The 27,171-nt window shown below is 40.5% G+C and overlaps 2 long non-coding RNA genes across 2 annotated transcripts; both read right to left on the bottom strand.

Moving 5' to 3' along the window:
• Window positions 1-361: 361 nt before the first annotated feature.
• LOC117547321 lies at window positions 362-1,331 on the bottom strand. The gene is made up of 2 exons (XR_004569163.1): window positions 1,175-1,331; window positions 362-912 (listed from the first exon to the last, which is right to left on the bottom strand). It is a non-coding gene; the product is annotated as an uncharacterized LOC117547321 (long non-coding RNA).
• A 182-nt stretch (window positions 1,332-1,513) lies between these two features.
• On the bottom strand, window positions 1,514-5,655 carry LOC117547327. The gene is made up of 3 exons (XR_004569168.1): window positions 5,510-5,655; window positions 4,176-4,321; window positions 1,514-2,352 (listed from the first exon to the last, which is right to left on the bottom strand). It is a non-coding gene; the product is annotated as an uncharacterized LOC117547327 (long non-coding RNA).
• Between the last annotated feature and the right edge of the window lie 21,516 nt (window positions 5,656-27,171).

The following is a 27,171-nucleotide window of genomic DNA, read 5'->3' as shown; positions in this document are numbered from 1 at the left end:
TAAATTATTACGGTCAAACACCTTCAATAAAGTGACAGAACTTAAAGTTCAGCAGTGAAACACTGTTATTTTACAGGTGTATCTGCTCTTTTTACAGTCAATAACCTTTAATAAAAGTACAGCACTAAAACTTCTACGGGCAAAAAACCCGTAAAAAAACGGTCAAATGACTGGGAGCAGCAGGCTGCCAAACAAAAACCATAACATTAAAGTAAAAAAACTGAAATAAAGTGCAAAAGCAATTAATATACAGGAATTGTCCTTAAAGATTTTACAGGAAAACACTTTCCTCTCTTTTCAAAATTCATTGTCTTAAAATGTTACATTCAAATACCTTAAATAAAGTTCTGATGAGAAAAACTGTTTTTTACATATTTTTTTTATTAGATTTGTATGATCTTACACCAACATAAATACAGAACCTAAAGTTCTACAGCTAGAATACTGTTATTTTACAGCTTTTTTCTAACATTTTCCAATCAAACAGGCTCAACAAAATGACATCACAAAATGTTCTATAGGAAACAATTACTCTGAAAACTTATATATAAAAATATTTGTAGAATTATAGTACAACTAATGAATACAGCATTTCATATTTAAACATCATACTTATAAACAGTAGAAACAAAAAGTAAGTAGAATTTTTTTAAGATTACTTTGAAACATTCTCAACTGAAAATAACAAGATTTACAAAATGGCGACATATGTTCACATTGTCCATTTGAAGGAGCAGTGTGCAGGATTTAGTACGTCTAACATTGGGGATGTAGGTTCCAACCAATGGATAACTTGTTCACTCACCCTCCTATCCCAAGTTTGTAGGATAATGTATGTTGGCTGCAAAAAACATGAGGCCCAATCATGTTTCCTCTGTCCATTCTGCGCTACTATAGACGTGGCAGTGCAACCTTATAGAGGACAAACAGATCAGAATCAGAAACGGGTTTATTGCCAGGTAGGTTCACACGTATGAGGAATTTCACTAAGTGTCGTGGTGCATACATACAAATTAAAAAAAGTACACAGATAGCAAACTATATTAAGAACACTAATACAAATATAGTAAGATAGCAATAAAATAAAGCAGTAATTTACATCGAAATAGAATGCAATAAATTATAGAATATAAAATATGTGCAGTAAGCAATATTTAAACATTGCATTATTTACCATCCTGTGATCTCCATTATGTAATGCATAGAGTCTGCGTTGTGGCTGAGGTAAAGTGTCAGTGGTGGGGAGCGGGCCTTGTTGAGGTGGAGAGAGGTTTTGGTCCTGATGGAGAGAGGTTCTGGTCCTGATGGAGAGAGGTGTTGGTCCTGGTGGCGAGAGGTTTTGGTCCTGATGGAGAGAGGTGTTGGTCCTGATGGAGAGAGGTTCTGGTCCTGATGGAGAGAGGTTCTGGTCCTGATGGAGAGAGGTGTTGGTCCTGGTGGCGAGAGGTTTTGGTCCTGATGGAGAGAGGTGTTGGTCCTGATGGAGAGAGGTTCTGGTCCTGATGGAGAGAGGTTCTGGTCCTGATGGAGAGAGGTGTTGGTCCTGATGGAGCGCGGAGGGGAGGGGGGTTACAGTTTGTGTCCAGGGTGGGAGGGGTCGGCTACTATCTTCCCGCCTCAGGGTTCTGGAGGCATGCAGGTCGTGGAGGGATGGCAGATTACAGCCGATCACCTTCTCTGCAGAGCGGATGACACGCTGCAGCCTGCCCTTATCCTTGGCTGTGGCTGCAGCGTACCAGATGGTGATGGAGTATCCTCGGCTGTGCTTTTTTGGTGAGGGAGCAGATATTCTGCTCCCGTTTGAGGTCCTGGGCGATGATGGTGCCCAGGAAGCGGAAAGATTCCACAGCAGTTACTGGGGAGTCACACAGAGTGATGGGGGTGGGTGGGGCTGCGTTCTTCCTAAAGTCCACAACCATCTCCACTGCCTTGAGGGCGTTGAGCTCCAGGTGGTTTTCCCCACACCAGGTCACCAGATGGTCCATCACCCACCTGTAGGCAGACTCCTCCCCACCAGAGATGAGTCCGATGAGGGTAGTGTCGTCTGAACTTCAGGAGCTTGACAGACTGGTGACTGGAGGTGCAGCTGTTGGTGTACAGGGAGAAGAGCAGAGGGGAAAGAACGCAGCCTTGAGGGGAACCGATGCTGATGGTCCGGGAGTCAGAGAGGTGTTTCCCCAGCCTCACGTGCTGCTTCCTGTCAGACAGGAAGTCTGTGATCCACCTGCAGGTGGAGACGGGCACGTGCAGCTGGGAGAGCTTGTCCTGCAGCAGAGCCGGGATGATGGTGTTGATGGCGGAGCTGAAGACCACAAACAGGATCCTGGCGTAGGTTCCTGCTGTGTCCAGGTGCTGGAGGAGGAAGTGAAGTGATAACTATTAGTAAACCATAATGATGGATGTTATTATCAGCAGCTGCCAATAGATCCCCTACATCTTGTATGATGGACCTTTGAAGCAGGGTTACACAAAACACACACAAAAAAAAAATTGTAAAACAGTTATTGAGAGCATCCCAAGGGCATTGATCCTATGCTAAACCTTCCAGTACACCAACTTTCTAATACCTTAGAAACGACAACTAGCCGTTGGCACGAATGTAATGCTTCAGCTTCCTACAACTTTAAAGCTGTGTGGACGTGGCTCTATGAAGAGTCGTTCATATTTTCTCATTATTTCATAAGTTTAGAAGGGGTAACAACAGTTACCTTTTGTTAATTTTACCTCGAGCCAAACTTGTGCGACTTGTTTCTGAAATCCCTTTCTCTTAAAGTGAATACATAAAATAAAAAAACAGTGGAGCTTACCCTAAAACTAACCACTGGATAGGATTAACCCTAACCCATATATATTTTTGTATTATTATTATTATTTTTTTAAATATATATCATATAGCACCAAATTGCAACTAATCTATATCTACGGTCACTTTTCACATTGAACATGAGCTCTTTTATTAAATAAACGTAACGCTTTCATTTTAAGTTGAGTTTAGTGTTTTTGACCCTAAGAAACACTGATGCATTAATCAATAACAATAATCCACAGCTCCTCTCTCTGCTCCAGAGGATTTAAAGAATATATTAGGGATCGACCGATATGGCTTTTTCAAGGCCGATACCGATACCAATGATTAGTAATCAAGGAGACCGATAACCGATATTTGGAACCGATATACATTTGCAGTAAAAAAAAAAATCTTGGTGTCAAAATGTCGAATAACACAAACTCCAACACAACTTATTTGAAATGCATGTTTAATTAAATTTTAAACATCTTACAACTGGTTTCCTCTCTGTGCCCTTTTCTTTAGTGCAGTCATCTGCAATGAGTTAGAGAGAGAGACAAGAAGTAGGGCTGCAGGCTGACATGCTTAACTAACAATAATGCTTAATTTATTATATCTGTCTATCTAGCATAAAATCCCAATAAGCTGCTAGCAACTGCAAAACACTAGTGCTAGCTAATGTTTTGCAAACTATTAAAAGTGAGGCTATCACAGTAGACCTAACGTTAGTCTAGTAGCCTCACTTCTAATATTTTGCTAAACATTTGCTAGATACATGTTGGCTAGCTAATGAGCTTCACATATCAACCTGAAAACTGCAAGGCTCCACTCGCAGCCCCCCCCACCACAGTTACTCCGCTGCGAGACGCTGCACGCACCCCCAACTCTGACTGACTGTAACTGGGAAACTGATAGAATTGGATCATAAGATCGTGGTGTTTTTGCAACCTCAGCATAGGGGATTGGGATGTTTATTGAACTTCGATTTAACACATGTATGGCTCTGCCGCTCAGCGCTGCTGCTTGCTTCAGTCTGTGTCTGCGTTCTTTCGCACCTGCCTGTAATCTGAGAAGGTCCCGCCTCTCTGGCTGTCTCCCGCCCGGAAAATCTTCAGTAATAGCCTATCAGATAGCGCTGTGGGCGGGACATTGCTCGTGTACACAGAGTGGTGACTGCAGCCAGAGAAACGGCCGCATCAGAGCCAAAGTTTTATCGGCAATTTGATTAAAAAAAAGGCCGATACCGATAATCGGTCAAATGCGGAATATCGGCCCCGATAATCGGCCAAGCCGATTATCGGGTCGACCCCTAGAATATATCAGCAGTAAACCTAGGAGAAACACTGACATTCAATATTATGTTAGAGACAAGTTCGTTATTACTCACATATCAAAGTCTTTTCATCTACAAGATGGAAGAATAGCTGGGTGCTGCCAGGAGAGACTGATGAGGAGTCACCGGCTGGCTTCAGCAGCTTTCCACACAAAGCCATCACATGTTCTGTTCCATAGTCTTCACTGTCCACTGGTGCTCTGTCAAAAGAGTGAACATCACAGCTGTCATGGTAACCCTTTGTTACACAACATACAACCAACATGCGTCAAAAGTGACCCAAATTAGTTTAAATTGTAAATATCTTTGCAATAAATTACCTCCAGGAATTCCTCAATTAACCTGTTTTTGATCAACACCAATTCTAATTTTCATTTGAACTTTCTTACTTTTTTAAATAAAAATCATGTTTGTATCACTACACTTCTAAGGCACAACATGGGTAAAACATTATCCGTATTATTTCCTGTTATTCCTAGTGTTTATTTAAATACATTGTTTTTGATTACCACAAATCATTATTTTAATTCTCCAGTTCTAATTGATTAACTAAAATAGTTTATGCCAAGTGTGATACAAATGCAAACAAATAAAAGATACTTTAATGATAATTTTGTTAAAAATAATAATTTTAGCAGAGATTTGGACCAAGCATGTATGATGTAGTAATACAACAACTATTTTAGTTCACACAGTGTGACATTGGCTAGTCATGTTAGCTTGTAATATATAGAGCTAACTAGCAAGTTAGCCAAACGTTAGTGGTTAGCAGTTTATGCTATGATAGCTGTTGGCTACTGAACATTAACAAACTGAATTCCGCAGTAAAAAAGCTGTGAAACTTTACAATAAGATTGGCGACAACACTGTGACACCCTGCTGCACGTTTATGTGTAATCGTCCCGCGTTGGAGGCGAGAGGATGGCGGCAGCACTGCAATAAGCTGTAAGCTAACGTTAGCAGCCACCTTGTTAACCTGTATAGCCCGATTGTCCCGCCGGTGGGACATCTTGCAAGAAACAGCATCTCAGGACTTCTTAAAATGTACTAACAACCTATTAATGATGCTTACCCACTTAACGGGAAGAAACTCAGCTAACTGACGATATTAACCATTTTTAACTAAACGAAACACAAGTCTAACAGCTAACGGGGCTAACGCTACTTTAGCACATAACTGGCAAACGCGATCTTTTTTACTTCATGCTATCTGCACAAACGTATCATATGAAAGCTGAGATTCCACAGATTCCCTTAAAATATATGTCTCATCACTCAAAACTCACTGAACTAGAAGAAGAAACGTAACCTTAAATACACAATTAAACATTCACAAACTAAGGATTATCTAAATACATGTTTAACTCCATTACAGTTGCAGGACTCACCAGATCTCAAGTCTTCTGTTCTCTGTTGACGTCCCGATGCTCATATTTAACGTGTAGATGTAAAACTATCCCGATATTAGTCCATAAACTCGTGAGCAGACATACAGACAGCTCTGTAGCTCCGCAGGAGAGCCGCTCAAACTGACGTGGAAGTTTCAAATTGGATTGAAAGGCACGGACAGTGCTCATTGGCAGGTTTTTTCGATGACGTTTTTATCAACCAATCAGGAGTGTTGTGGACTCATTCCAATCCTGCTTGTCTTGTCTGCCGTTGTATGGCTGGATTCCATTTCAAGTGCCGTAGCTTTTTACATACATTTTACGTTTTTTTTATTTGACGCTTTTTTTTACAGTTAACTATTTTAGTATACTATGAAAACTACTTTATTTACACAAAATCATTTTTGGGTATTTCTGCAATATATTACATTTTTTGTGAAGATGTATACATTTATTTAACATTTTAGAGATGTTTTATAATAAGATTTATTTGTATTCTACAACAGTACAGAATACAGTTATTTTTGATTTTTTTACATTTTGTTACATTAAATTTAAGGTTTTACTGCAACAAAAAAAAGAAAGTTGCCTTCATTTTACATGCAGTAAAATTATGTGTATTTTATGTGTTTTTACATAGAATTAAATGTAATTTAACATTCAAGACAATTAAACAATGGAATTATCCTGTAAAAAACGATAATTTCTCATCAAACCAATTTACAGAATAAAACCTTTATTTATTTTAAATAAAAGTAATTTACTGTATTTTTATGGTATTTACACGTAATATAGAAAAACAAGAAAGGTCTGTAAAATAATACAGTACATTTCTGTGAAAAAACTTACAGTGAAGGCTAAGCCTTCCCAACTATTTTTGTCACTGCATGCAAGAAAAATATAATGTATAATGTGTGTGTCTTTGACATTAGCGCTGCTATGCAGCCACCTGTACCCTGTACTACGAAGCCAGTTCAACAGACCCTGGATACGTTTGAGTTATGATATCTTAATTAACCCTAACAAACGAGATCTCGCTAAGCGGTGAGTGTTGCACGGCCAGATACGGCTCAGCTGACTCAGATAAGGAGATATATGATAGATTATGATATTATATGATCGATGATCTGATTGATGATGTGATATAAATGATGAGTGCGACACGTCGCGTCTTCTCTTCATACGGCAGTTTAAACTGTATTTCCTTTATACTTAATAGATTTAAACTCCGCACACTGAGCTCTGATCAGGCGGTGCTTTCACTGAGTTGATCTCTTTTCTATAGACGCCAGAGGCAGGCAGCGTCAGGTAAAACAAGTTATTTAGCCTTCCCAGACCTGAGCCTCACGCGCCGCCTATGCTCATGAGCCTGAATCTTCATCAAGTCTTCACCATGAGCCTGAGTCTTCATCATGTCTCTGTGATGTGGAGGACGTCCTGCCTCCTTCGCAATGTCTGAATTGACTTTTTAGTTGATTTCTCAATTGCCCAGCCCATTTTAAGAGCTGAATTTAAATCATTTAGCGCCTGTCTTAGAACGAAACTATGGAGTGAGATTTGGGTCAATATTCTAGCACGCAAAACAAGCTACTCACGAGCGGAAAATGTGCTTTTACACGCGCATAAAATTAGCTGTATACTTTACGAATATAATCGTTTTTTATGGACAACTTTACCAATACATCTCGTCCAACTGATCTTGCTGCTGTCACTCCTCGGCTCTTGGTAGTTCAGGCATTTATCAAACCTGGCAACTCCGGGCTTCCTGGCAGCTGTCAATCAAAATCCAGTGGCTCCGCCCCAAAGTGTCAGAAACTGTTCACGCGCGCGCAGACAGACTGAGGCCGCGAGCGAGCAAGAGGACTGTCTCTCTCGCGAGCGAGCGCATAGCCGCTCGCGGGGTTTAATCTGCGCGCGAGGGTCATTTTATGCGCGTGTAAAAGCACATTTTCCGCTCGTGAGTAGCTTGTTTTGCGCACTAGAATATTTACTGTTGTAGGTCCTGTGCACCTGTCTGGGCCTTCTGTCTATCTGTCTGTGTGTGTGTGTGTGTGTGTGTGTGTGTGTGTGTGTGTGTGTGTGTGTGTGTGTGTGTGTGTGTGTGTGTGTGTGTGTGTGTGTGTGTGTGTGTGTGTGTGTGTGTGTGTGTGTGTGTGTGTGTTGTGTGTGTATGTGTGTGTGTGTGTGTGTGTGTGTGTGTGTGTGTTTGTGTGTGCGTGTGTATGTGTGTGTGTGTGTGTGTGTGTATGTGTGTGTGTGTGTGTGTGTGTGTGTGTGTGTGTGTGTGTGTGTGTGTGTGTGTGTGTGTGTGTGTGTGTGTGTGTGTGTGTGTGTGTGTGTGTGTGTGTGTGTGTGTGTGTGTGTGTGTGTGTGTGTGTGTGTGTGTGTGTGTGTGTGTGTGTGTGTGTGTGTTGTGTGACACTTTTGTGTTTCTGCCCCTGCCATTCCCGCACAAGGTTGCAACATTGTTGATCAATTCAAGCACCGACACCTGTCTGCTCTCACATTCCCGCATTATGTCTTGCGTGAACCGAACTTTATTTCTTTCACACTCTATCCAAGCTGCAAATTTGGGGCGGGACACAATAAATAAAGCTTCGCCAGTTTGGGTCCTTATCACAACTGATCAAGATGGCCAAACGATTCTCTGCTCAGAGGGCCTTGCAAATGGTTCTCTCTCTTCCAGAAGGAAGAGAGAGAACCATTTGATGATGTTGTAGAGGAAGAGGTTTCAGAATGTGAGGATCACATTTCTGAGAATTCTGAGTCTGACAGTGACTTTGAAGAAGAGGATGAGATTGAGCATCAGCTAGTTACTAAAAAGACGAGCCACAGGACCAGCCCGTCAGCGGGCAAAAAAACAAGAAGCACTTTAATTCATTAATGTGATCTAACAAATGTAAAAGGGCAAATATTAACCATATATGCTGCTGTTTATATTGCTTGTAATTGAGATGAAGTAAACATCTGTTGAGTATTTTAACATAAAATAGTTTGATTGTGTTGAATTGAAGCCCAAAAAGGCACGAACACTGGCTGAGTAACAAAAATATGAACACCACACAAGGGTTAAAACCGTAAATCTCTTTCAAACTAATCTCAGCCCTATATGTAATTTAAACCCAAGCAGCCTTCTAAGCATGTGTGTATTCTCAATGCAGCATTTCTGGCCCAGAGGGTATTTTCCTTTGATATTATAAAAACACATGCACACACAAAAGACAGCTGTTGGAATTTATTTTCTGATTTACAATAGGATGTGTCAACGTTTCTAAGACTATGAATCATGTTGCTCAAAGCACACATATTGGCCTTGGATGAAAGCAGTGAGGACTGTGAAGGTTGGTGGCTGTCAGCTCATTAATCATGTTTAGGGGGGGGTGGGTGGTTGTTCTTTGGAAGATGTTCCACTGCTCTGGCATGTCTCCATGTTTCCCACTGCCTCAGCAGGACAGTATTTCAACCATTCATTTAAGCTGTGTTTGTAAACCATATGCTTATTGTTTGATTAGTAGGTTACGGCCAAAGAGAATCATTGAAGGAGGCAGAGAGACAAGGTTCCCTGTACGTTCAAGCTGCATTCACATGATTCACGATAAAACTGCTCTGTGCTGAAGTTGCTGTTGTGTTTCTTTGGAGAGAGCGGATTAGTCGGAAGCGCTACCCTCAGCGTTGCACACCGCTCGGGATTGTCGTTGCGCTCTAAATTCAAATTATTTCAACTTTGACCTTGTTGAGCGCTGACCTTTCAACAGGCAGCCAATCAGATAACAGCAGTGTTTAGCGCCGCAATCTAGCAGGGCAGGTAACCATGTAAACAAAACTTAACTGGTGTATCAGGCAGGGTCGGCGTCATGGGGGGTCATTCGCGGGCCATGCCCCCCCAAATGAGTCACTGTGCCCCCCCAACGCAGGGTGGGCAAGCCTTGTCACTTTGCCGATTTTTTCTTTTTTTTAATCATATAAGTGAAAACGTTTCCACTAAAGGTTTTTTGTGTGAAATACATCAGAAATAAATAATACAAATATAAAACACAGCCTGAGGTGTGCTCACTGCTGCTCTCTGATTGGTGTGTTGCTTGACCAATGACCACCGACCTTTTTTTGTTATCATTACGTGGCTGAGTGTTTAGATGAAAGCCCAGTGGCGATCTGTTAATCTGTTACACTGATTATACAGTAAAGCCATAAAAAATAATATGATATACAGTACAGTACAAGTACATGGGTCTCTGTGTTTCATTCAACCTCTGTGTGTGTGTGGCACGAGTGCATTTTGTGAGTGCGCGAGCGGTAACGTGGAATGTTGTGGTTAGCATCTGGTTAGCTAGCTATGCTAACGGATATAAAGGGCTGTTTCTACACCAAGGTGGAGGACAGTCCTCTCCTGTCAGACTGAGAGGATCGTATAACCTCAGCTCAGTGAGGTAAGGACTCTCTCAGTGTTTAGATAGTTCACTTTAGTGTAAGTTATCTCAGTGGGTCTCAAACGGTTTGGTCACCATTTATGTAAGTATTTTCGAGGAATACCTTTATATGATCATTATAGTTATTAAAGAGAGAATAAATGAAAAACGGGTATGAAATACTATAGGACAGTAACACAAGAATACAGTTTAAAGGGGAGTGATTAGTAAAATATCCATAAAGAAAAAGTAAATCTGTGTACAGTTCTGTTTCATATGGATGCTGAGAGATGTAGGCTATCCATAGATCTCTTCATTTTGCTCTCAAAGTGCACCAGATTGATGCATTTAACTTCAATATTTTAAAAATAATCTTCCCGGGGGAGCATGCCCCCAGACCCTCCTAGAGGAGGTTAGGTCCACCCCCACCTAAAACATGTTCACATGGATAGGATACTAAATACATTTGCACACTTTTTATATGATGGCCTATGTCCAAATCAAATCAAATCAAGTTTTATTTATATAGCACATTTTTCAACGATTTTTGGTCGAGCCAAAGTGCTGTATATACAGTATAATACAAAAGTAAACTACAGTAAAGACACTTTACAGCAAATACAACAGCACAGTTTGTGCAGAATATCAGTATGAGAAAACGACACCCTCTGTCCTTATATGTTTCTGTTTTGGTGGTCGTGCCACAACCGTGCATGTATGCACAAGTCATAGGTGCGCTATACAATAGCACTACACCCTGCAATGTGTGTGAAAGACAATAGACTTTACAGCATGTTTTTTTAAATTGAAGTTGCGTTGGTGTTTGTGTGTTGGTTGTTGACGGCAGTGTGTGCCCCCCCTTGGTAAATGATTGCCCCCCCCATTCCAGTTGTTCTAGAGCCGACCCTGGTATCAGGTGAATGCAGCTTTAATGGAAAGACTCTTCACCTGAAAAAGAGATAAAAGAGAATGGTCTTGACTTGCTCTTTATTAAAGACCTCATGAGTTCTGTTATTATTGACTTGTCTAGACTTGCAATGACAGTCATCAATGTCTAAGTGCCATCGCAGCTACACAAACACTTTCTAGGACAATGATAAAACAAAAAAACAGATATTTGGTAAATAAAGATATTAATAAATCCAATAAGGGACTACACAACATTAAGCGTTAGCATGTTGGATTACAATAAAGGATAGACAGCATTCAATATGTAATTGGTTATCAAAACCAAGTTACAGTGAAATAAATCAAATGCATTAAGATCCACAGTAATGTGTATGTCAACATACATAACAACCTCCATCGATCCGTTCTTCACTGCAGCCTCTTCTGTTCCCTGACACCAACACAGCAGCGTGATTTCCTTCAATAAATCATGAAGATGCTCTCAGGCAGCAGTTACTCTCTTACAATCACACAAGTGAATAAAAGTGAGCTGAGTCTTTTGACTTTAGTGTATCTTTTGGCTGGAGATTGTTAGGGACATGTGAAGGAGTAACAGCATCTCATGGTGATCAGGAGAATGCTGTTCCATCTGAATGTGGGGTAAGGAGCTGCTGTCGGGTTCCTTTCAGCACAGATGTTATTGTCTTTGGTTTTGATAAGCGCTGCGCGATTCCTCCTTAGTTCTTCTCCTCTCCGCTCAGCTACAGTACACTCGCAGTCCTGTGAGACAATCAGGCTAATCAAAAGATGTTTACCAGCCATTAAGAGTTTCTGTTCGCCTCAATGAGAGGGAACATGAGGAGAGTGGAAAGAGAAATCTACAACTTTTGGAGACGGATCCTTAATTGTTTTTACTCCAGTTTGACATGAATTAGGATGAAATATAATGGGAATTGTGTGACGGAGGAGATCCAACTGGGAGTTAGAAAGTAGACAGCAACTTTTCTCCAGTGCTTTAATGTCCATCATGGGCCTCTAAGTGGGCGCTCTGCAACAAAGATACTGTAACTAATGTATGACAATTAGCATAGAGTACAGCTGTTATATCACTGACGCTTCTATGCTCTGTAATTAATGTCCATATCCAACAAAGCACATTTATACTACAAATCTTTGAAAGCATAATTGCTGCCGGTTTGGACCACACTGTCAATTGTCAATCCAGAATGTGTGAGAAGTCGTGAGGATTATTCTGATATTTAGAGTAGAACTCCTACATCCTGCTGTTGGCTAGGTTGATCTTAAGGTGATTAAAACACTTGTCGGAAGAGATTTTCCTTAACCTTAATCATGGCTTTGGAAGAAGGGGCTTTGTTAAATAAACATTTCCTTTAAATAACTTCAGAATTGTAATCTTTGTCAGTCTTTCCTGAAATTTGAATATAAATATTAGAAAGGTGATAGTGTTTGAGATCTGCTGGACAGCCATGTAATCTTTGTCAGTCTTTTTATTCTAGTCATTTTGGTGACCTCTCCTCCAGTGGATAAGATAATAGATTATTATTAAGTTTAATAAACTTTAGTGGTGTCCTGGTGGAGCAAGCAGGTGCAATAATCAGATCTAGAGGCAAATATAGCCAACACAGCCATAAAGCAGGCGGTGAGACGCTGCTAAAAATCGATTGGCAAACCCCTCAGTCAGGTTGCAATACCTCGTCTTTGCACACTACCCGATGTCAAAACCAATGGGCACTTGAACAGAATAGGTCATACCAAAGCGCAAGATCCCTCCTCTTGTGAATCCATGTACAACACCATTCTAAAACATGATACCAAACTATAATCTGCTGCAAACTGACAGGTCCTGTGAGATGAGGGTTGATCTGGGAAGAAGGCTGTCATTCTCAGAAAAGGAACAACCCTCTGACATCGTACTGTGATCAACCAAAGAAAAAAAAGTCATTCTGGTGGTGCTGCATTGGGAGGAAGGATGTGAAGACGCCAATCAGAGGAAGGCCCTGCACAAGCATTCCTTAGTTCAAAAATGCAAATACAAAGGATGGCAGGCATGGTTGCTCTCTTGATTCTTCAACTGAATCAAGATGGTGTTTGCTGTCAGCTTATAGCCTAGACCAAAGGAGCAGAAAGAAGCAGCTTGTAAAATGGGACAGGAAGCAGGACAGACCTCTTGCTGGTTTTGGAGTTGGTGAAAGGAGGATGCCAGGAACAGAGGTCCACCATGTGAGGGTCATTGATAAGGGCTGATCCATAGTGAAGGTTTAGTTACACCTGATGACTTCTTCTCATGGTGGTAGACTAATGGAACTTCATCAGGTAACACCATCAAGACAAGACGATGAGGATGCAACACAAAAGAAGTAAGCACTTACTGTGTCGATAACATAAAATATTGTTGGCGAAATAAAAGTGCAACTTTAACTTCCACATTTCTCTGATGCTCTCTCTTTCTCAAACACACTGACAAGCACACTGCTGAGCTCAGTACATGTCTGTCCCAACAAGTCCTCCAACTCATACGACCAAATGGGCCGATTGTTCAGACCCAATTATTACGACCAAATATGTAGTTTGTTCAAGCGCTTAATACGACCTATAATTACGTTTTAAAGTGTTCACCCTCTAGTGCTCCCGTTGAATGCAAACGTTACAGAGGGTCGTTTATTCACAAATAACCCTCTCTGTAAAATCCTAAATTGTAGGATAGTTTGGCCATTAAAACGCTTTTTGATTAGATTTCTAGCGAGAAGTATATATTGTACTTTTAGAATCCACGTTCAGTCGATATGTAGGATCTATAGTTTGATAGATAATACGAAGATGATTTGAGGTATGCGGCAGCCTCCATGTAAAGTTACGGGTTGAATACAGTATTTCCGGTCTCTACGTTTTCATAATAAAACCAATGATCAAATGATTTAACAGTGATATCTGCAGTACTCATCAACTAAAAAACATCAGTTTATCCTAGTTAATTATACGACATCTATTGGTTTAAATTGTGTACAATGCTTTTGTGTTTTTCCCATAGCTTTTTCTCTTTCGATTCTGAGAGACACCTTTCTTTTTTCAGAGGTTTTGATCGATTGTTTTAGCCGCAATGCATGTTGGGAAATGGTGTTTATGGGATATGAAATCGGAAAAACATTTTCTAAAAATAAAATAATACTTTATTCCGAGTGTTCTTGCTTTTCTCTTTGGAAGTCATCACATAACGGCATTGTAATACACGGTTCGGCTGCATTACATATTACATATCTGCCGTAGATATTTATTCATAGAGCCCTGATCAGAAGACCTTTTGACAAACTGTAAGAGATGCCGCCAAAACTGAATACGTGACGTGGATCATAAATATATTAGCAATTAAACAACATCTTCCATTTATTTTCACACAATACGTCTCCTTGCAGTATCAACACTAATTCGGCTGACTTTTATATTTGATCCAAAGGTAGATAGGTTATATTTACACCATAACGGTGCACAGCTGATAGAAAGGGATTTTTGTTGTAGTTTTTAAAGATATTATTTACTACCTTTCCAACTCCTCATGCAGTTGACTGTTACAGGTCTATACAGGTGCATGGTACAATGCATAAGCTTCAAATCCAGAGACTGAAACTGTATTTTCCTTTACCGTTCTGTTTTAATCTCACAATAAAGTTAATAGTCATATTATGTTTGATATTATTATGTTTTATTAACTACACCACTGTTTTTTTAACCCGCACCGCCTAGTGGTTAAAGCACGTTATTGCATTTTTTTGTTGAATAAGTTTTATTTGATGAAAACATTTAAATATTAAGAGTAGCCTACATACAAAATAGAAAATATCAAGAAGATACTGTAGTGATCTCTACAATAAAACAGTTTAGTGCAGGACGATAGATATTAACAGGAGGATGTGCAAAACAGACCAACTAATAAGGCTTTATTTAAACATTAAAGATGACTTTAAGTTAAGGTCTTCTTTTGAATAAGAAAAAAAACCGTTGGGGTTATCCACAGATAAATATGAAGTCTGACAAAGTACTTAACGTCCAATATATTGCATAGTTTATTTTGGCACTTGACAATCACCTTCCCTGAATTTGAGTCAGGTGTAACTAAAGTCTGATTTAAGGGTTGTTTATATTTCACATCATTAATCAGAATCTGCAAAGTAACGAAAATAAATGTAGTGGAGTAAAAATACCAGGTTAACCTCTGAATTGTAGTGGAGTAGAACAAAGTAGTACATGCTGCTGTAACAAAAACATTTCCCAACTTGGGATCAATAAAGTATATCTTATCTTATCTTAAGATGATCGATGGCTACTGCCATATTTGCAAAATGTGCCTCTGAACCTTGACAAGTGCATGTTTCAGGCTTATCAATGAACAACAGGAGGGATCACAGACATAAGACCAGCTGTTAAACAAAGCTCTTCTGACCTTAGGTGTCATGTGGGTATATTAATTCACCCATTTATTAATTATATGTTTTACATTTGATAACACCACTGTGTTTCGTATCCCCTAAACCTCCATGGTGTACACAGTTTAATACTGGCAACTTCTAATTGTGGGAAATAAGAAAACATCTTATAAAGAGACGCGCCATAGAACATGTTGCGAAACACACAATAGCCAGCATGTGTAGTTCTGGGTTCTGGGGGGGGGGGGGGGGGCTGGACCATGGATGTATGGGCTGGACCCGGGGGCTGGACCCGTCCAATTCCAGTTTTGGAAAGTCTGGCGTGGTTCCATTCCATTTCAAAGAGCTGTTGACGCTCAGCGTAACCTTGTCGCACTGCCACTCCAACACCCAATCACAGGGCTTGATGACTAACCACGGGGTTTGTAAAGCAAGGCGGGTGTTGTAGTCCCAAACGATAGCTGGGGATTCTGGGTAGTGTAGTGTCTTCGGAAACTGTAGTGTCTAAACTCCTAACAAACTATTTGTTTCTCTGAATCAAAGGTTAAAAACACAAAAGCGTTGTACACAATTTAAACCAATCAATATTGTGTAATTAACAAGGATAAACTGATGTTTTTTAGTGGATGAGTAATGGAGATATCACTGTGTAATCATTTGACAGTGAGGGGAATATATCCGGTTTTATTATGAAAACTTCGAGACCGGAAAAACTGTTTTCACCCACGCTAACTTTACATGGAAGCTGCATATACTTTATCCTGGCGAGACCTCAGATCATCTTCGTAAATATCTATCAAACTATAGATCCTACACATCGACTGAATGTGGATTCTAAGAGTACAATATACACTTCTTGCCAGAAATCGAATCAAAAAGCATTTTAATGGCCGAACTATTCCACAATTTAGGATTTTCCAGAGAGGGTAGCTGACGCTCAAAGGTCCCTTATTTATTGTTTTGTCTTTTTTGAAGAGTGTTTAATGTATCAATTCAAAACCTTTATTTATCCAGGTAAAATCCCATTGAGATCAATGATCTCTTTTTCAAGGGAAACCTGCAGCAGTAGGTTCCACAAGAAGACATAAAAACATAAACAACAGAACAACAAAAGGACATCATACAGCAAAATGTACAGGGATTACAATTTACATATTTAACCACATGTACAGGTACCAACAGCATCTGATTTTGTAGCATCCAACCAAGCTTTAAAAACAGTAGTGGTACTAGCTTGGTAATTTTCCATTCTTTTTGCAGACTGTTCCATGTTAGTGGAGCTGCACATCTAAAAGCTTTCTTCCCTAAGACAGTCCTAGCACTTGGCACATTTAATAAAACCACAGCATGCGATCTCAGGCAATAAGTACTTTCAATTCGCCGAGAGATCAGGGAGCAGATATAAGATGGTAGTTTATCCAACATGGCTTTGTAAATGAAAAAGTACCAGTGACTGAGCCTCCGTACAGTAAGTGATGGCAAAACCGCCTTGGTATACAGGGTACAGTGATGCGTAAGTGCTTTACAATTTGTCAAAAATCTCAGTGCACTGTGATACGCAGCCTCTAACTTGCTCAGGTAATTGGCAGGTGCATTCATATATAACAAATCACCATAGTCCAGCACAGTTAAAAAGGTCACAGTGACTAGCCTTTTCCTGGCCTCAAGCGAGAAACAGGACTTATTTCTGTAAAAGAAACCTAGCCTAACCCTCAGCTTTTTAAGCAGGTTATTTACATGAAGTTTAAAAGTGAGACAATCATCAAGCCAGATACCCAGGTATTTGTAACAGGTAACCACTTCAAGTTGTATTCCTTGCGTAGTTACAATATCCAAAGCAGTCTCCGGTGTATTTTTAGCTTTAGCTTTAGAAAAGAGCATTACCTTGGTTTTATCAACATTTAAAAGAAGCTTTAGTTCAGAGAGCTGAGCCTGAATAATGTTAAAAACAGCCTGTAATTTAACAACAGCCTCGTTAATCGAGGGACCTGCACAGTACATAACGGTATCGTCCGCATAAAAATGTAAGGTTGCTCCTTCGACATTTTCACCTAAACTATTAATATAGATAGAGAATAATAGTGGACCTAAAACAGAACCTTGTGGTACACCATTAGTGATGTTTAACCACTCAGAAGACAGCCCATCAAACTGAACACATTGGGATCTTTCAGAGAGGTAGTTTACAAACCGCCCCACTGCATGGCTGGACATGCCTATACTGACCAGCCTCTGCTTCAAAATGCGATGATCGACGGTATCAAAAGCTTTGGATAGGTCAACAAATAGAGCTGCACAACTCTGCTTATTATCTAAAATACTCGTAATATCATTCGCCACTTTCATTGTGGCAGTGATGGTGCTGTGTTGCTTTCTGAAGCCTGACTGATGTTTAGACAGGATGTCATTTGTACATAAAAACACCTTTACCTGTTCACTCACTAGGCGTTCAAGAACCTTGGCCAGAACTGACAACTTAGAGATTGGCCTATAGTTATTTAATAAGGTGGCCTCCCCTCATTTTAGCAAAGGCAGGACATATGCTGACTTCCATACTTTTGGGATTTTGTTCGTGCTGAGGGAGAGGTTAAAAAGAGTAGTGAGAGGTGGAGCAATAAAATCTGCAGCTATCTTTAAAAAGAAAGGTTCTACGTTGTCCGGACCAGCCGGCTTTTTAGGATCTAGCTTGGTTAAGACTTCACGAACAACATCAACAGTAAAAGGAGTAAAACTGAAAGGGTTTTCCAGACCACATTGTTCTGAGTCACCGACTGTGGTATTCAGAGAAGCAGAATTAGAAACAGAATGAAACAGAGAGCCACAGGACACAAAATGCTCATTAAAACAATTTAACATGGTAGCCCTATCCGATATAGAGCCAGATGCTGTGGTAATGCACGGAGGTAGCTCATTACGGATATCACCGGTGGATATCAATTTTATGGCTTTCCAGAATTTTCTAGGGTTGTTCAGGTTCTTTGTGGTAACTGACAGATAATACTTAGATTTAGCACTTTTGACATTTGAAGTGAAGCTATTCCTTAGCTGCCTAAAATGCAGCCATTCTACCTCTGAGCCTGATTTCCTAGCCTTTGCCCAGGCCTTGTTTCTCTCATGTAGGAGAATAGATAATTCAGCAGAAAACCAAGGATTGTCTCGTCCCTTCACTCTAAATGTACGCAGGGGTGCATGTCTATCAATGATCTCCATAAAACCAAGATAAAAATAAGACCATGCAGTCTCAAGATCAGCACACAAATCGATTTTTCCCCAATCAAACCCAAACAGATCATGTACAAAACCCTGCTCCACAAAATGTTTTATGTCTCTCTTGATGATAATACGAGGTTTAACCTTTTGAACCTTAGTGTCCCTAATTGTGGCTACAACACAGTGGTCACTCAGATCATTCGCAAATACTCCCACAGATAAGTATTTATGGGGAACATTAGTTAAAATGAGATCAATTAGGGAGGATTTATTAGGGGACTTAATGTTAGGGTGAGTAGGACTGTCCACAATCTGAGTAACATTTAAAGAGATACAAAGGTTTTTAAAATCCTCTGACACTGCAGTTAACCAGTCCCAGTTAAAATCTCCAAGTAGCACTATTTCCTTGTAGTCTAGTTGCGATAAAAGATTTGCTAGCGAAGACAAGGAGTCTTTGACAGCTGAGCGGGGTCTGTAACAACCCACGTTACGCTTGAACTTTGTTTTATTTTGTAAAAATGATAAGAGTTGTCTTTCCGGAAGTCATGTGACCTCTAGCCCCGGATGTTTATATTGTGTCTGTGTGAGAGTAAAAGGGTGCTAACGTAATTCTACTGCTGGTCTACTAGGCTAACACGTGAGAATAAATGTGATTGTGGACATCAGTTCGATGCGTAATGTTCTTTCAAGACCAGAGTAGTTCCAGTGAAAACGTAACCTAATCCATCCGATCGAGGTATTCAATCCTGCTGCAAGCTACAGGCTAAAGAGGTCAGACGCCGATCTCAATCCTGCTGCAAGCAACAGGCGTGTCGTGTGCGAAGCTGCCCTTCATCAGACGGTGTGCTGCGTATCCCGTGTGGACGACAGGCTTCATCAGACTGTCTGCTGTTGTCCTGCTGGAACACGGGCTTCAGTGTGCAGCTGAGCATCTTCTCCTGGAGCGAATTCAGGTTTCTGCGTGGCTCTTCAGGTTGAACTGTACTTTTAAATGTAAACCTCAAATAATTGATGGATAGTCCCACAAATAAGGTAAAGGTAATAAAGACTTATTAGAATAAAGTAAAGAAAATATATTTAAAGCTCCTGAAAAGTAACTGTTATTGTTAAGGGTTATTACTGTTAAGAATTGTATTGGCTAAGTGTTAAAGGTATTCCAAGAGTTGCCATTCCTATGCCTGTAACTTAGTCTGTCAGTCTGATTTAATGTCGCTACATGAAAAAGAGCAAAGCTCAGACTTTGAAGCAGAAAAGAAAGATGAGAGAAGAAGTGCTGCGTCTAAAAAATCAGAGACAAGAGTAAGGAAATCCTCTCGAGAGAGACGGCTAACACCAAACATGCAAGAACTTAAAGAGCAAGAGTTAACTCTAAAGGAAAATAAGTTCAAAACGGTGTATGAAAAATGGAAAAATGAGGTAAGAGACATTCGTACTAGACTTAAAGGAGAATGCCCTGAGTGTGCCATGTATAACATGATGGATGAAGTTGAGGGGCTTGAATCCGAATTAAAAGACTTGTATGACAACATTCGACTTCATACAGCACCTAATCAGGAAATTCGCAGGAAAATGGATGCATGCTCAGCTGTAACTGCAGATCTACTACAGTTAATGAGAGTAAGGTTAACTGAAGATGCAGGCGACCTCGACGCTGAAGCAGAGAAATCAAGGTTACGCATGCTGCTTAACAATCAGTATGCTCGGTCCATATATGGATCTACAGCATCTAGAGCCACTGCACCTAGCTACCGTTCAGACCATATCTCAGTCACCTAGTATTTCAGCCAGAAGAGCAGAGACAGTTGCACAGTTAGCTGCAAAGACAGCTGAAATTGATATGGAAGCTGCTATTGAAGCTCAACGGCAACAACTGAAGAAACTTGAAAATCAAAGAGACCTTGATGTCATTCAGGCAAAGTTAAATGTATATACCGAAGAAGAGAGAAAGGAAAGGAGTGAGAGGTGTAGCCCTGTACACCATGTAACCCATCTTCTCCTCACTCTGGAAGTCAAGAAATTACAACAAATGAGGCACATTTTAGTACAGGCGTTGTAAGAAGCAATGGCTCTCACCCGACTTCCAGTCCCAGAACCCACTGTATTCTTTGGTGATCCATTGAAGTTCACTGAGTGGAGCGCAAGCTTTAAAGCTGTAATAGAGAGGCGATGCTCTAACCCTGCAGATAGGCTGTTCTACCTGCAAAAGTACGTAGCAGGGGGGTCAAAATCTGCCCTTGAAGGTAGCTTCTACAGAAAAGGTGAGGAGGCCTATGAACAAGCATGGGATAGGCTGAATGCCAGATACGGCCATTCCTTTGTTGTGCAGCGAGCCTTCAGAGCGAAACTCAACGGATGGCCAAAGATTGGAGGAAAGGAGTATCTCAAGTTGAGAGAATTTAGTGATTTCCTTCAAACATGCAGCAACGCTATGCCTCACGTTAAGGGCCTACAAGTTCTTAACGACTGTGAAGAGAATCAGAAGATGCTAACCAAACTTCCTGATTGGTTCACATCAAGGTGGAACCGTTATGTCACAGAACAGCTGGATTTAGGCAAAGATTATTCAAGCTTCGCAGAGTTTGCCAGGTTCATATCAAAGGAGGCCCGTATAGCATGCAACCCAGTGTCAAACACATGTGTCACCGACGTGAGGGATTCAGACACACCTTGCATTGTAGCTGAAACCAACGTAGAAGAAACCAAGTCAGAAGATGCAGAGGAAGTGAAGAAAAGGAGCATGCTAACACAAAACACAACTGAGTGTTTTTGCTGTGGAGAAAATCATTCCATGTTCAAATGCCAAAAGCTACTGGGATTGACTGTGGAGGAAAAGACAAAATGCATACAAGAAAATAGGCTGTGTTTTGCATGCCTGAGAAAGGGACATGTCTCCAGAGACTGCAAGAACAGAGCCATGTGTGGCATATGCAAAAGGGGTCATCCAACTCCTTTGCATGAAGAGCGTTCCTCAGCGGACAAACCCTACTGCTGCCGGTTTATAAAGCACTGAATGGTTTAGGTCCAAAATACATTTCTGATCTTCTGCTAAATTATGAACTAGGGCTGCACGATATTGAAAAAAACTGACATTGCGATTTTTTCGATATATAGCGTTTTTTTAACTATATTTAACCGGATGAAGGTATTGTCCTCCTGTGCCTCGCTCATTTGTTACCGGTGTTTTGATGGTCTGCAAATTAGCGGGGCGGGGCCTGCTGTGATCTGATCAAGAATGATTGTGATTGGTGGTTTGCTGTGCATGCAGAGCCTGCATGTCACTCACTCAAGTACCCCTGACATGAGAGCCGCGCAAGTTTTCCTTTTGTCGCAAGCAGCAAAATAATTGTAACATGACGTGTTAACGAGTTAATTCACCTACTTAAGCACTGAGCCTGTTTTTCAGGTTTCAGGCTCGAAAATGACATTCCCAGAACAAATGACCATATCTTCCCTTCTAAAAGGGTTAAATTAATAATCTTTTTTCTCAAAGTAATGATAAACCTGTGAGTTGGATGTAGAAAAGTCAGAATCAATATAGATGTTTTTTATTTTAAAGAAAATTCAGATTGAACATAGTAAAAAAACTGTAAATTATAGTGTCTGTCCAAATATTATTTTGTAGTTATAGTGAAAACTACCCTTGGATGATGGGTTAGTAGACTAAAAGCTTTAGGAATCCAAAGTACAACATATAATAAGTACCCTGTATCAAGATTGATGCAAAACAAGTGACATTTGACCTTTTTAGAGAGATTTAGCAAAAAAAACACTTCTGGGGTCATTTGGGTGGATTTTCCATATCTCTGGCCCCCCTTGGTCGATTTTGATGATTGAAATCTCTTTATAACCGCTAGAGCCAATGGGATCGAAGGGAAGTTCTACACTCACCAACACATGAACAAATAAGGAGTGAGAGTGACGTAGTCAAAACCGGAAGCTGCATATATGGTGGCTACCATTAGCAGCTAACTTTTGTGCAGCTAATTTTTGTGCTCCGATTTTTACATACAAATGGAATTATGGATTATAAACAATTGCTTCAAAGCTACAGATACATTATTAACCTATGGATCAACCGATTCAGCCGCGTTTTTTCTCGTTTTAATGCCATTGAACACGTCTTTTGATCAGATTGACAGCTACGGTGAGACGATCTCCCGTAAAAGCTCCGTAAAGGTACGTGTTGTGATGTCTGTTTGCTTCCCCTGTCGCGAGATCGGATCGCTTAGTGATGATACTATACTTAAATAATCTGTGGAGTCTCAGCTTTAATCGGATATATTGTATGTGCAGTTTAGATAAGTAATAAGGGTATCTTTATTTTGAATTCTGTGCTAAAGTGCGTTAGCATAAAAAATAAAAAAATGAATAAAACCGCACGTCCCTGTGGTGTGAATATCGCGCATGCGCATATCGCGGTTATCGCCATGACACGATATATCGTTCAGCCCTATTATGAACCATCCAGATCTCTCAGGTCTTCAGGGACTGGTCAGCTTTCTGTCCCCAGAGTTAGAACTAAACATGGAAAAGCAGCGTTCAGTTATTATGCTCCAAATATCTGGAACAAACTCCCAGAAACCTGCAGGTCCGCTGCAACTCTGACTACTTTTAAATCCAGGCTGAAGACTTTTCTTTTTGTCGCTGCTTTTAATTGAAACTGAGCCGTTGTGTTCATCAGTAAAGTGGAACTTCTGTGTGAACTATTCATATCTTAAACTGCACTGTAACTTTTTATTCATGTACAGTGAATACAAAGTTCACTGTACATGTGAACATTAAAAGAAAAAATTAATGTCTTTTAATGTTTCTTTTATTATCTTTTACTGTTTTTAAATACCTTTGTCTGAATGTCTTTCATTTTTGTAAAGCACCTTGAATTGCCTTGTGTTGAAAGGTGCTATATAAATAAACTTGCCTTGCCTTGCCTTACACACACAGCAGGTTTGAAGGAAATACATCCTCACTATCATGTTGTGTGAATGGAGGTGAAGGTGGGAGCACATCAATGATCGTGCCAGTGTGGATTTCATCATCTAACACTCCTAATTCTGAAACTCTGGTGTATGCTCTATTGGACACCCAAAGCAGTCACACCTTTGTAGAACAGGAGGTTTGTGAGAAGCTGCAAGCAGAGATGGAGCCGGTAAAACTAAAATGATCGACTATGATGGGAAAAGACTCAATTGTAAAGAGTCAGAGAGTTTGTGGACTCAGAGTCAGAGAGTTCACCTCAAATACATCCATTGATCTGCCTCCAGCTTATACAAGGGATTCCATTCCACTTGAGCATGCACACATTCCAACCTGCAAGACAGCCATCAAATGGAAACACCTTGCAGATATAGCTCAAGAGATGCCTCCACTTATAGATTGCGGTGTTGGATTACTGATTGGCTATGACTGCTCCAGAGCGCTGGCCCCAAGGAAAATAATCACTGGTGGCTATTACGAGACCTATGCCATTAAGACCGACCTTGGATGGAGCATCGTAGGAAGTGCATCACAGCGTGTGAATACTCAAGATGTGACTGGACTTTGTCATCGGGTATCGGTCAGGGAGGTGCCACCTGTAACGCCATCAGCCGTTATCAAGGTGCTGGAGTCCGATTTCGCGGACACCAGGCCAGGGGACAAAAGTATATCACAAGATGATATTCGCTTTCTGCAGATCTTAAAGGAAGGAATCCAGCAAAACGAGCTGGGTCATCTAGAAATGCCTCTTCCATTCAAAGCACGACCCCTTCTCCCAGACAACAAAAGGCTGGCTTTGATTCGACCAAAGCACCTTACGGGTGCATTCACACCTAATAGTCCGCTTCTCGGGTGTGCACCAGACCACAGTTTGTTACATTGTTTCATTTTTCAGAAGGTTCGGTTTGCGTTCACACGGGCAAAACTCAAATGGACTATAAACTTTAAACACAAGTCATGTGCACGGAAATGCTGTTCAACCATTGGTCAGACATTAAGGGGGTAAAAACGCGAATTCCGGCAATTTCTACCGGAGCCTCCGCCATGGAGCATCGGCACTTTCGGCAGGTTATTCTCATGCTGCTGTTAATCTGGAGATCAACAGACACTAGCGGCCCGCGCATATGATTATATAAATCAGACAACGTCCGTTAAAAAACATTATAACTACATATAATGAGAGACGTTCTGCAGTAAGGAGGGGCGTTTCACCGACGACAGGTGTTCTTACTTTTATGTAGCTGACGGAGCATTTGTACTTTACACTACACTGTTCAACGCTTCATTCTGCTTCAATCTTTAACTAAACAACCGCGGATGTCTTGAAAGACTCTTTCGCTAACGATTCTGAAGATATCCGCGTTCTTGTGACACGTAAATACTACACTTCCTATGTTTTGGTGCGGATTGCGTTCCCACCAGCAATGAACCGCTCCAGAGTTCGCAAGCAAGCGCTCCGAGACCACCTATTTTAGCGGACCAGAGTCCGGTTGTTTAGTTCACTTAAGAGGTCTCGGATTGTGTTCACACCGACCCAAATGAACCGCACCAAGCGGCTAAACGCACCAGGGTTAGATTCAACCGGACTATACAAGGCAGGTGTGAACGCACCCTAAAAGGAAACTGGAAAGAGATCCGAAATTCAAGGCCGACTATGTGAAGTTTATGGATGGCGTCTTCAAAGATGGCGACGCAGAGAAAGCAGAAACACAACCAGAACCAGGACCGGATCTCGCAAATGGCCTTCTTGCTCCATTCATCCATGAAGGAAAGAGGGTTCTGCGAGAGATGTGTAAGAAGGGAATCGGATAGGATGATCCACTGCCAAGCGCGGTGAAGCTAAGGTGGGAGAGTTGGATGAATGATCTGGAAAATCGTAAGAAGATTCAGATCCCAAGATGCTTCACACCTACAAACTTTGGTGAGCTACTGAGTGTCGACTTCATCACTTCTCTGATGCAGCAGTCGGGGGAAAAGGGTGAACGCCTCAACAAGCCATCCGTTGTTGAAAGACCTATTCAGAAGTTAGTTGTTCTAATGGAGAGCAGTTAGGAAGCAAGCAGTTGCTAGAAACCTATATATGTCCTCGTTAGGCTAAGGGACTAATAAAGTTGATGTAGCCTTAGTTATGTAAATGTAATGGTTTGCTCAAATATGTAAATGATATTGTGAACTTGCACTGTTCATATGTGAGTTAAGGGAAAGACAAACAAGCGAAAAGAGTTGAAAATTACCATTGATTTATGTGATGAAGGTCATTTTGGTGGGAGTGTAGCTGACGCTCAAAGGTCCCTTATTATTGTTTTGTCTTTTTTGAAGAGTGTTTAATGTATGCTTGAACTTTGTTTTTTTTGTTGTTTTTTTTAAATGATAAGAGTTGTCTTTCCGGAAGTCATGTGACCTCTAGCCCCGGATGTTGTGTTTGTGAGAGAGTAAAAGGGCGCTAAAAGTGTCAACGATGTAATAACATAATTCTACTGCTGGTCTACTAGGCGAACACGTTTTCACGGTGTTTCATAATTGTACAAAGAAGAGAATAAACGTGATTGTGGACATCAGTTCGATGCGTAAAGTTATTTCAAGACCAGAGTAGTTACAAGGGTTATTTGTGAATAAACGAATAAACGGGAGCATGTTGTTTCTTACACGACCACTAGAGGTGCTACACTTTAAAACGTGGCTATGGGTCGTAATCTAAGGTGCTTAAACAATCGACCTATTTGGTCATTTTGTGTAGGAGGATAGGCTGGTCTATCCTTGCCTGGCTGTGTCCCCTTAAGCTTTAAATAGCTATAAGTATAGATTTCTGAATTTCTTACTGTGTATGTCCTAAGGAGAATGAAAATTGAAACGAGTGGATTAAAAAGAGTTCATGAGTTCAATTGACTGCTCTTTCCCTGTTAAGGTATTGTTTCCCTACAAGAGTGTGATCAAACAAAGGTTCCAAGCTCTTAGAGTCATACAGAAGTACATGTGCTGTTCATAAATGAGGTGTTCATATAGAAATGCTAAATTCATGCAAAAATGAAAATAATTATTGGTTTTGGCTGGATTAGATTATATCCATGATCAATATAATGTGATAACTAAAAACACTAAATGTCAAAACTTGCATTGGCTAAAATATCACTAACATTTTAAATTACATTTTACTCAATTTTGTATTATTATAACTTTAATTCAACCACCACTTGTATGAGGTTGATTAAAAAAGAAAAATAAGTGACATTTAACAAAAGAATGAAAATAGCTTGAGACAAAATTCCCAATAGTGCTCACTGGTAATTAGAAAACTTTAACACGCAAATGTGATCATGCTTGCAAAACATCGGCTTGTTAGCAACATTGTAAGCATGTTAGCATGTTGATTTATCAGAGAGGCACTGTAAGGTATATACTGACGTGTTAGTTCTCTGTAGGTGATGTCAGGAACATTTCCGTCCTTGGAGTCCACCTGGAGAAACGCTCAGATGAACAGGGGCAGTAGCCTACTCAGAGATATTCGGAGAACATGCTCAGAGAGCTGCTAACCTAGCCTAAAATAATCATCGTCCCCTCACTCGAGAACCCGAGATACTTGATCTCCTTCACATGGGGTTAGGACTCATTCCCTAATGAGAGTGAATATCCTTTATATAATGAACATCTTTGAATTAATGTAAACCATATTAAGATTAGCCTGAAATGCTTGAACACTTGGGCCTGCTTGTGAAGTAGCCAATCAACATGCAGATAAACACCAGAA

The sequence above is a fragment of the Gymnodraco acuticeps genome, unplaced genomic scaffold (genome assembly GCF_902827175.1).
Source record: "Gymnodraco acuticeps unplaced genomic scaffold, fGymAcu1.1, whole genome shotgun sequence".
NCBI classification, from domain to species: Eukaryota; Metazoa; Chordata; class Actinopteri; order Perciformes; family Bathydraconidae; genus Gymnodraco; species Gymnodraco acuticeps.
This window is presented reverse-complemented; position numbering and strand designations above follow the sequence as displayed.